Below are 8,971 nucleotides of genomic sequence, written 5' to 3'. Positions count from 1 at the left end.
AGGAGTGACTCTCTGTATGTAGAAGGGTGGTGGATAGCTCCTGCTACTTGTGAGTACAAGTGATAAGGAGGGAGAACCAGGTCCTTCTGAAGGGTCAAAAAATCATGTAATGTGCTTAGATGCCATAGTGACTAGACCTTTAAAAATACATATAATGAAAGGTGCATTTCACCTGCATACTGTAATTACTGCAAATCCTGCTTAACTGTCATTAATCTGCAGAATTCTTTACTTGTATACTCGAAACTGAAAATTAAATAGTGCTCGTTTCAACGCTTAAAACTGATGAAAGGTGATTTAAAACTCATGCCTAAGAAAATGAATGATCATAGCTTTGCCTTTAGCTGTAATAATATTTAAATATTTAATGATGATTAATTTAACATTTAAATTAAAATAACATTCAATTGCCAGTATGGAATTAAATATTTTTCCACTTATCAAACATTCCTCCTCTGCATCTTGCTTCTGGGAGGTCAGAATCAGATCCACTGGTGAGGCCTGTGCACCTGTTTTATTTCCTAACGTTTTCTTCTGACTTTAACCACAGCAGAACACCAACATTATTGAACATTAATGGAAAAGTACAAAGATCCTGTTTAAATTACTCTGAACTTTACACTCAAAAGCAAAGTCTGACACAAGTCACAAGGCCCGACCCTGCAATTTGATCTGTCGTCTATGGATCTGTATTCCCACGAGAAATGCCATTTATAGCATGAAGGCTCCTGACAGAAGCACAAATCAGATTTCAAGATGGGGGTCACCATGAAGTATAATTGTTGTAGATTATTGAATGTTCCTGCTTGTTCCTAATACAAATATACAAGATGTAAACATGTAATGTATTAACAAAACAATTCTAACCAGAATCTTTATCTTAAAGTTATTTTAGCACATGACATTAGCATTATCTATAAAATTATTTCATTATGATTTGTATCACAGTAGCACCCAGAGGCTGCATTTACCTGTGTACTGTACAAACACATTTTAAAAGACATGCCTTTGCCCAATTCCAGCGCTGCTGAAAAAATTACCTTGTCAACTTACAGACAAGTGAACATTGAATATAACATAAAATAAACATTACTGAGGGCACTGAAATATGTCACCCGGTCCTGTCCCTGCAGTAGTTCTAAGTGCTAGGATCTGGTCCTTGATAATTAACAAACCGTTACCATAGATTCAGAATTAGACATCACTTGCAGCAAAATAGTGACTCCCGCCCCTCCCTCTGTGTCACATACCTTCCCACCCCACCTCCTGTGGCCACCAACCTTGAATGAACACATCTGCAGCCCCTCTCTGATATGTGCAGCCTGGCTCTTGCTTACGTGAGAAGGAAGGTGCTTGCTAACACAATTGTAGGGTACCTCCATGCATAGTCCCACACTGAATGTAGAATGCCAGTGAACCCGCTGCATCCTTGTAAGGTGACACCAGGGGCTAGGTTCTGTTTGTAGAACTGTAGAGAGCAGTAGGCCCCGATTGTGTATTTACACTAGAACTGAAGGCCTGTAGAGTGCGTGCGTCTATTTCAACGCCCTCTTAATTGCATACGATGTTTCAAATAATAAATATATGATCAGCTCTTAAAATTGGGCTTCCAAAGCCAGTGGTTGAAGTACGTTTTCACTGGATAGGCTGAGATCTAAATGTGATTTTTGTAGTTCCAGTCCAAAGAATTTATTGCATGGGGAAACCAGACTCTGAAAATTACATCCTCAGTGGCACTGCAGTGATGGTGGGAGAGCGCTGGTGTGTGGGTGTGTGTGGGTGTGTGAGAGAGAGTGAGTGTGAAGGATCACTAATTACAAATTTGTAAATAATATTTAATCAAGTTTCCCCATTTTTAGTATTTTTTTTTTATCGTGAGAGTGTTGAACATCAAAGAAAATGGATGTTTTAATACAATGAAGTTGTCGGGGTTTTAAGAAGGAAACTCATTTCTATGCTCAGTAATTTTGGTAATGAAAATACAGATCCAGAAGAAAGAAAATAGTTTAATTTCTTCAGTGTCTTAAATATTTGAATACATCTTCACAACTCCTCCAAATGATCCATTCTCCTAAGATCTTGCAGACAGTCATGCCCAGAAAAGGAAAGAAAAGTGCCGTTTACTAGCTAGCTGGTGAGATCAGGCTGTATGATGCTGTCAGGTATGTTAATAGGCTCGGTGATGGCAGCTCTGGCTAAGGTATGAGATGGGGGCTCTATGCGATAGCTTACACGGGGAAAGAATTAAACATTTTAAGGAAATGCTGACCTAGATGAGTTGTTTGTGGCTTTCTGTGGTGCGCTAGCAATGTTAGTTTCAGATGGAGCTCTTAAGTATCAGTTATTAATGTATAGAGGGATTATTTATATTTTTTAAACTTGGTTCTACAACCTACACTTAAAAGAACTGCCATATTTTCACGACAGTTCCTACTGGGGTTTTTTCTCACAGACACACACACACGTGATCAGAGGTACAGAAAGAAACACAGAGGTACTAACACACCCAGCTGTGAAGGGGCAGGAATGTCTTTTTGACTCAGCAGAATACCAGGTGTCTAAACACACTCCTGTAGAGTTGGGGTGGGATAAATAACTATTCCTAAGGGTTAGTTAATCCAAGAGGCAACATAGTTATTTTCCTGCCACATTACATCCCTTTCGACCACCTTCTCCAGGAAAGTGAAGTTGTATTAAAGGGATATTATCAGGTTGAAAAACTCAACGTACTTAGCAGTATTCACATCTTAGATCATTGTAACTGAAATTTTTGTAAAAAAAGCCAGCTCATTTTTCTCATCGATTCTGTATGTTCACTTTTGGCTTTTCTCGGCTTGGTTGATGAAAATAAGCTTTTCAGTTTCATTTTGGTTTCTGATTGGTTTTGTGGTTTGGTGTTCATCTACTAACTGACGGCTGCAGTTTGGGGGTTGCCGGTATTTAAATCCAAACTAGCTGTTTGCATTGAAATATAAAAAGCTGCAGAAACATTTCTCTTGGGCTGAAGTTTTGTAAAACTGTTCTAACACATCCCGAATGTTGGAGCTAAATCAACTGGACAGCGCCTCTTTACCAGGGCAGCATCACGTTCCTTTTTATAAACGTTGGCAGTGGATGGCATCCGTACGTCGAGGCAGAAAATACCCGTGATTCCAGTGAAATGTTCTCTATACTAGGGTGTATCTGCTCAGGCACCCAGAGGAGCTTCCTCCTTCAGGCCATGATATTATTAGTGAAGAGACACTTAGTTCTTTATGACAAATCAGTTAGCTCACAACTGGCATAATTAAAGCAATTTGAATAGCTGATCTCTCCTAACTGCTTAATTTTTTGAACAGTGTTTGCCTCATGCAGGTGGAATTTCTGAGTTACTTCTGTGGGGGGCGCTTCGTAACCTCCTCACGTTCTCTTTTCCGCCCGTGTGGCAGCTAGGGAACAGTTTAGACATTAGGCCACTGGAAGTGCTTGGCTTTGCAGGCTGATAGCACACTGTCTACCAGAGATCTGTCTACATTAGGGAATCCAGTGTCATTGCAAGATGAAATACTTGAAATGCTGGTTAAAAACCATTGTTTTCCTGAAGGAAACTGTTTGATTTCAGCTATAACTGGAAAGGTGTAATCCTTGCTGAAATGCCATTGAGGTTCTGTAGTCATTGGCTAATTTCGCAAAACCATCAGTCGCAGAGAGAGCTGTGCTGGGATGTAGGGGCTGACTGCTCCTGCAGCCTGGTACAGCTGCGCTCTGGGTGGATGTGCGGGGCTGTTCTAGAAGGCCCAGCATAGTGAGGTTGGCTGCATTGGTTCTGCTTCTGCAGAGCCGAGCCAGTTTCACCACGAAACAACGTCTTGTGTCAGTGGAGATGGGTCTTTGGTGGGTAGTTGCTGATTTTAAAAGGGAAACTGAGACAGCCCCCTTTCCTGTCCTTATCACCGTTGGCAGCTGACAACGCTCGAGTTCTGTGTTCGTGACGCGTGGGTGTTGAGCTGTTTCTGTCTCCATAAGGGTATGTGAAAAAAGTCCCTTTAAATACCCTGGGAGAACTCTGCTAGCTCCTGCCATGGAAACAGGGTGGACAGGGCTTTGATGTATTGATTTAGGGCCAGATTTTCAGACCAGCTCAGCATCCAGCATACACAGCTCTTCTGAAAACTGTGTCACGTGCGTGGGTGTCTACAGAGGAGCTGAATTCGTCTGAAAGTCTGCCTCTGGGTGCTGAGCACTTCTGAAACCCTGCCCCTCGTGCACTGGGGCCAGAGCTTGTTCGTGAGATGTCACCACCTCATGCAGATGGACTAGAAGTCAGGACTAGGAGGATGAGTCTGCATAAAAATGAACCCACCCTAAAATGCCACTGTTCTCCCTGAGACACACTCCAAATAGCAATAAAACACTTGCCTGCAGAGAGGAGGAGCTGGGAGAATAGCAAGCTGAGGTAATTGGTACAGGCTGGGTTAAGGGTCCCTTCACCAGTGACTCAGAGGGAGGGCTCAGTTACTGGGGATACCCAGTTCATTTTTAATTTCAAGTGGCCTTTCCTCTATTTGGGGGAGGGGGCGGCAAAGGGAGGGGTCTGATGTGTGCGGATTAAATTAGTGCAATGATTTAGGGGGGAGCCTTTTAGTTTCTCATGATGCCTACTGCCCTTAAATGTTGAAACTGGGTCTGTGTAAGCAATGTTTGTGTATTTATGTGTATATCTGAGGTACAAAGTTTTAAAATGACTGCCTTTTCCTCCCTGCTGTTTTTCTGAGTAATTCCGGGTGTACTGTCGTCTCTCTACTGTCAAAACTTTTATATTGTAAAACTGATGCTGGTGGGTTTGGGTTATTTTGTTTGGGGGTTTTTTTGGTAAAAAAAGAAAAGAAAAAACCACGTCTGCATCTCTCTCTCTGTTGTCAGTTTTAGGTTGTAAATTCCAACTATCAATAAAAACTCAAAAGTCTCACTGAGCGCGGTGGATTTCTCAAGCCCCAGGCGCGCTCTCTGCTCTCTTGACCATCTCATGTTGCACATTTTGCACCCAGACTTGCCGGTAATCTCCCCAGTCCTGGCCTCCTGTTGTTAGTGTAAACTGCTGGCTTTGGAAACTCTGAATCTGACCAAGGAGATGATACAGAACAGAGTGTGTTCAGGCTCCCCTTTGTTTCTTTGTATTGTGTTTTTATCCTAGGGGTCTCCAGTGATGGGTTGGGGAGCTCTGCAATCAACTGACCTCACTGGCTGTGAAGAGATCGGCTGCATTCCCACCCTCCCATGCAGCATGAGAGTTGCACAGTATTATTAGCTGGTGCAGAAGTGCTCAAAGGTGTAAAGTCTGCAATGCGACTCCTAGAGTTCCCAGCCTCAATACGCACCGTGGCTTGGTGCATTGTTAAATGGACGGCTTAGAAATCAGTTTATCACCACCTGCTGGGTCCTGAAGGAAATCGCAGTGGTCTGGTCATATACCCAGTGGCTTTCAACCTTTTTCCATTGGTGGCTCCCTTGGGAACGCTTAAGCAGGCTGGAAACCACTGCTGGTGGTGGTGGGGGGGGTTAATACTGTTTTTAGTTGGTGTGAAATGAATGGCCTAGAGCAGGTGAAGGTGATGGGAATGGGAATTTTTAACACTTGCATAATCACCCCCTGGAGCTCAGCTGCACTGAGAGTTGGTGGCAGCAGGTGCTTAGTAGAATTGTTTTTAAAGAATCAGACATGAGAACTCACAATCACATATTTTTACAGCTAACCACCCCCCTTGGTTAGTGGTTGGATGACAAGAAACTTCTCCTAGGAACAGGTTACTCCTCACTATTGTTCAATTCCTCACCCTGGAACCTGTTACATCAGGGTTGATTTATCTGCGATTTTGGCTTATACCTCTGCCAAGGAACGGCCAGGCTGGGTCAGACCGAATCACCATCTCCAGCAGCAGCAGCAGCTGCCTCGGACAGTGTTTCAACCAGTGAATCCATGAACTCTCACCCTGCCTGCAAGGTTCTGGCTTGGGAGTCACCTAATTGGAATCGACATGAGCAAGCACTCAAAGAAGAAAAACAATTGTGTACCTCTCCTAACTTGTTCTTTGAGATGTGTTGCTCATGTCCCTTCCAAGAGCTAACCGCCTCCCCTCTGTCAGAACAAAACCAGCAGTGGGTTGGCAGGGGCCTAGATATGGTGCCATGAAGACATGACTCCAGGGGGTGCCTGGACCAACCTGACTTGTACTGCTAGGGGAAAAAAAACCTTCTGGCAGCTGCGCACACCCCCCCCTACCTGGAATGGACACGAGTAACACATTTTGAAGAACAACAGTTATAAGAGGTAGGTAACTGGTTTTTCCTCTCCTATCCCTTGTGCATATTTAGCAGATTAAGCAGGGGTTAAGTGAACGTGACAATATCTAGGCTTCTTTCCTGATCAGTTAATTTACAACCCAGCAACATAAGAGTATGAAACATTGTCTCTGCAAAGTATAACTTTAGTGGGGGAGGGTTGATCATGAAACTTTGATCTCCTCCAAAATGCCAAGCCGGTGATACATCCAAACCTGGCTTTAAACTTTCTATCCTTCACATTCTGTTCCAAGGTATTTTTGTGCTAATGATTTTTAATAGTTTAGCAGAGAGACAGGGCAGAACCAGTAGTCTTACAAGTGAGCCAAGGGCCTGAGCAAATCAACTTAAGAGCTCAATCGATTTAGTTTAGAGAGAAGGTTGATTTGATTAATCTGTAAGTACAGACATGATAATGGGCTCTTCCTTCTAGCAGAGAAAGATCTAACCCTATCTAAATGCTGGAAGCTGAAGCTAGACAAATTCAGACTGGAAATAAAGTGTTAATTTGTAACAGTGAGGTTAAACAAACATTAGAATAATGTACCATGAGTCCTGGTGGATTCTTCATCCCTGGCAATTCTAAAAATCAAGGTTAGATGTTCTTCTAAAAGTTCTGCTCTAGGAGTCATTATGGGGCAGGTCTGGATGATCACAATGGTCTCTCCTGGAATCTATAAATCACATACAAGCCATGTTCTCCTCCTTGCTCTTTCTTTGTGCACCTCACGTTGTCAGCAGTGGGCGTTCTCTGGGGAAGTAAAGTCCTAAATTAATAGCTTGGCCCCCAGACCAGACTTAAAAATAAAATTCAGCTCTCTCTGCTGGGCACTCAGCAACCAAGCCTCTCACCGAAGAGATTTACGCTCTAGAATTAGAGGGACCAGCAGAGTCCTCCCACATCCACCATGCTCTCTGGCATCGCTCTGATTTCACTTCCCAACTTTGCAGGGAGGTGGAGATGTAGGAAGGGGCCTTTCCCTGCCTACAGAAGCAAGCATCCCATTTTGCATGTGGTTCTTTTTACTGCCTTGAAGCAAAACCTCACACAGCTGGACTTGGGCCAAACCAAGTAGATCATTGGTTGCCCTTTTCCTTTTTCAGTTTCCTCACCCTGGGAAAGTAACACAGGCACCAAGGCGTGAGATTTGCCTGCCACCCAGTGCTCTACTCCTGCTTACTGAATCCAATACGGGGGGAATTAAATGCTTCCAGATAGTTTAAATAAACCATGGCTGTGGCATGCTGATTCTGGAGAGAGTGCGTGCTGCTGAATGGAAGGAAATCGGTGACAGAGCTCAAACCTCCAGCCCATTGAGGTAGAGCATTAGTTCTTTTGGATTTCCAAATTAATGAGCCCTTAGTTGTCTAAGAAAGATATTCACCAACTGGGTGAATATCTCCTTGGAAATCTAGACAGCAAACATGGGAGCACCTTGTACTAGAAGTGGTCACTTTCCATCCTGAATATTCCTGTAACCTTAAAGATGCAAAAGTAGGCATCTGAGATTGAGAGCTCCAACCTGGAACAATTGTGTTTCCTAAGAGCAATGTTATATTATATTCAGCTTGTGCATAGACCGAAGCAGTATCTTCAGGATGAGGAAACACCAGGAATAAAATCCAATTAATTGCCCTGAAACACAAGAATCCACCATTATCCCTCTTGGACTCAGAAGACCATCCTCCCATAGTCTTAAAGGAAGGATCGTGATACCATATTGAGTGTGTAATCCACAAGCCATAGGGATACAAAGCCCAAGAGACAAACACTTCTGCTAACAGGTCTCTTGAGGGGGAAAAAAGGAAGTGCAGCTGAGCCAAGAGACTTGTAGCAGAAATATTCAGGCAGCTACAAAGCTAATCCAAAGAAGAATGGCTCCACCCTGGAGCGAACAGCAGGAGTAGAAAAGCTGGACCTGGAGGAAAACCTCAATAGAGTAGTCCAAGCTTTGCTCTAAGCACACAGGGTTCAGAGACCTGGATAGCAGAAACTGAGCAGTCCTGAGTCATTCTGCATTGAAATACCATGAACATGACTAACTGGGTGATAAGTGCTTGGGCATCCTCAGCTGACTCTGCAGGACTAAGCTGCCACGGTAACAGATGCAGCTCTGTGGCGATGCTACGGTCCAGCATCTGACCTCTTGGAGTTAGAACATCTCTCAGGGGGTCAAATATCTCAAAATGCTTCCCTCTGCTTCTTCCTTGTAGGGATGGAGAACAAGACCAGGCCTCATGGGACTGATCCATGACACCGATTGATCCAGGTGATATTTAGATGCCATGGCCAGCCGCAAAGATTGCAGCTTTTGGGTGCTGACGCCTCCGCCTATTGAGGGGGAAGTACACGCTATAGAGCCTCTTTACTGGTGCATCCAGTGTCCAAACAGAGAATATGGCAAGACCAAGAAACCTCTCTTGGCTCAGCAAGATGCACACAAATCCTGGGTGGGAGATGTTTGCTGGCAGCTGAGGCCAAATGAGTTATTTAAGGGGAGCCGGGGATGCACCTTTTACACCCACTGTTCTGTATTGGATTCCTGGTGGACACATGAACCCCCATATCAGGTCTGTTCCTACCCACAGTTCTGGGGCTTGTGACTCAGGAGTGGAGCACATACAAAAGCAATGTCATGAGGGAGAGCACAGG

The sequence above is a fragment of the Caretta caretta genome, chromosome 1, assembly GCF_965140235.1.
Source record: "Caretta caretta isolate rCarCar2 chromosome 1, rCarCar1.hap1, whole genome shotgun sequence".
Taxonomy (NCBI): Eukaryota; Metazoa; Chordata; order Testudines; family Cheloniidae; genus Caretta; species Caretta caretta.
The sequence above is the reverse complement of the archived record's forward strand: the minus strand, read 5'-3'. Positions refer to the sequence as shown.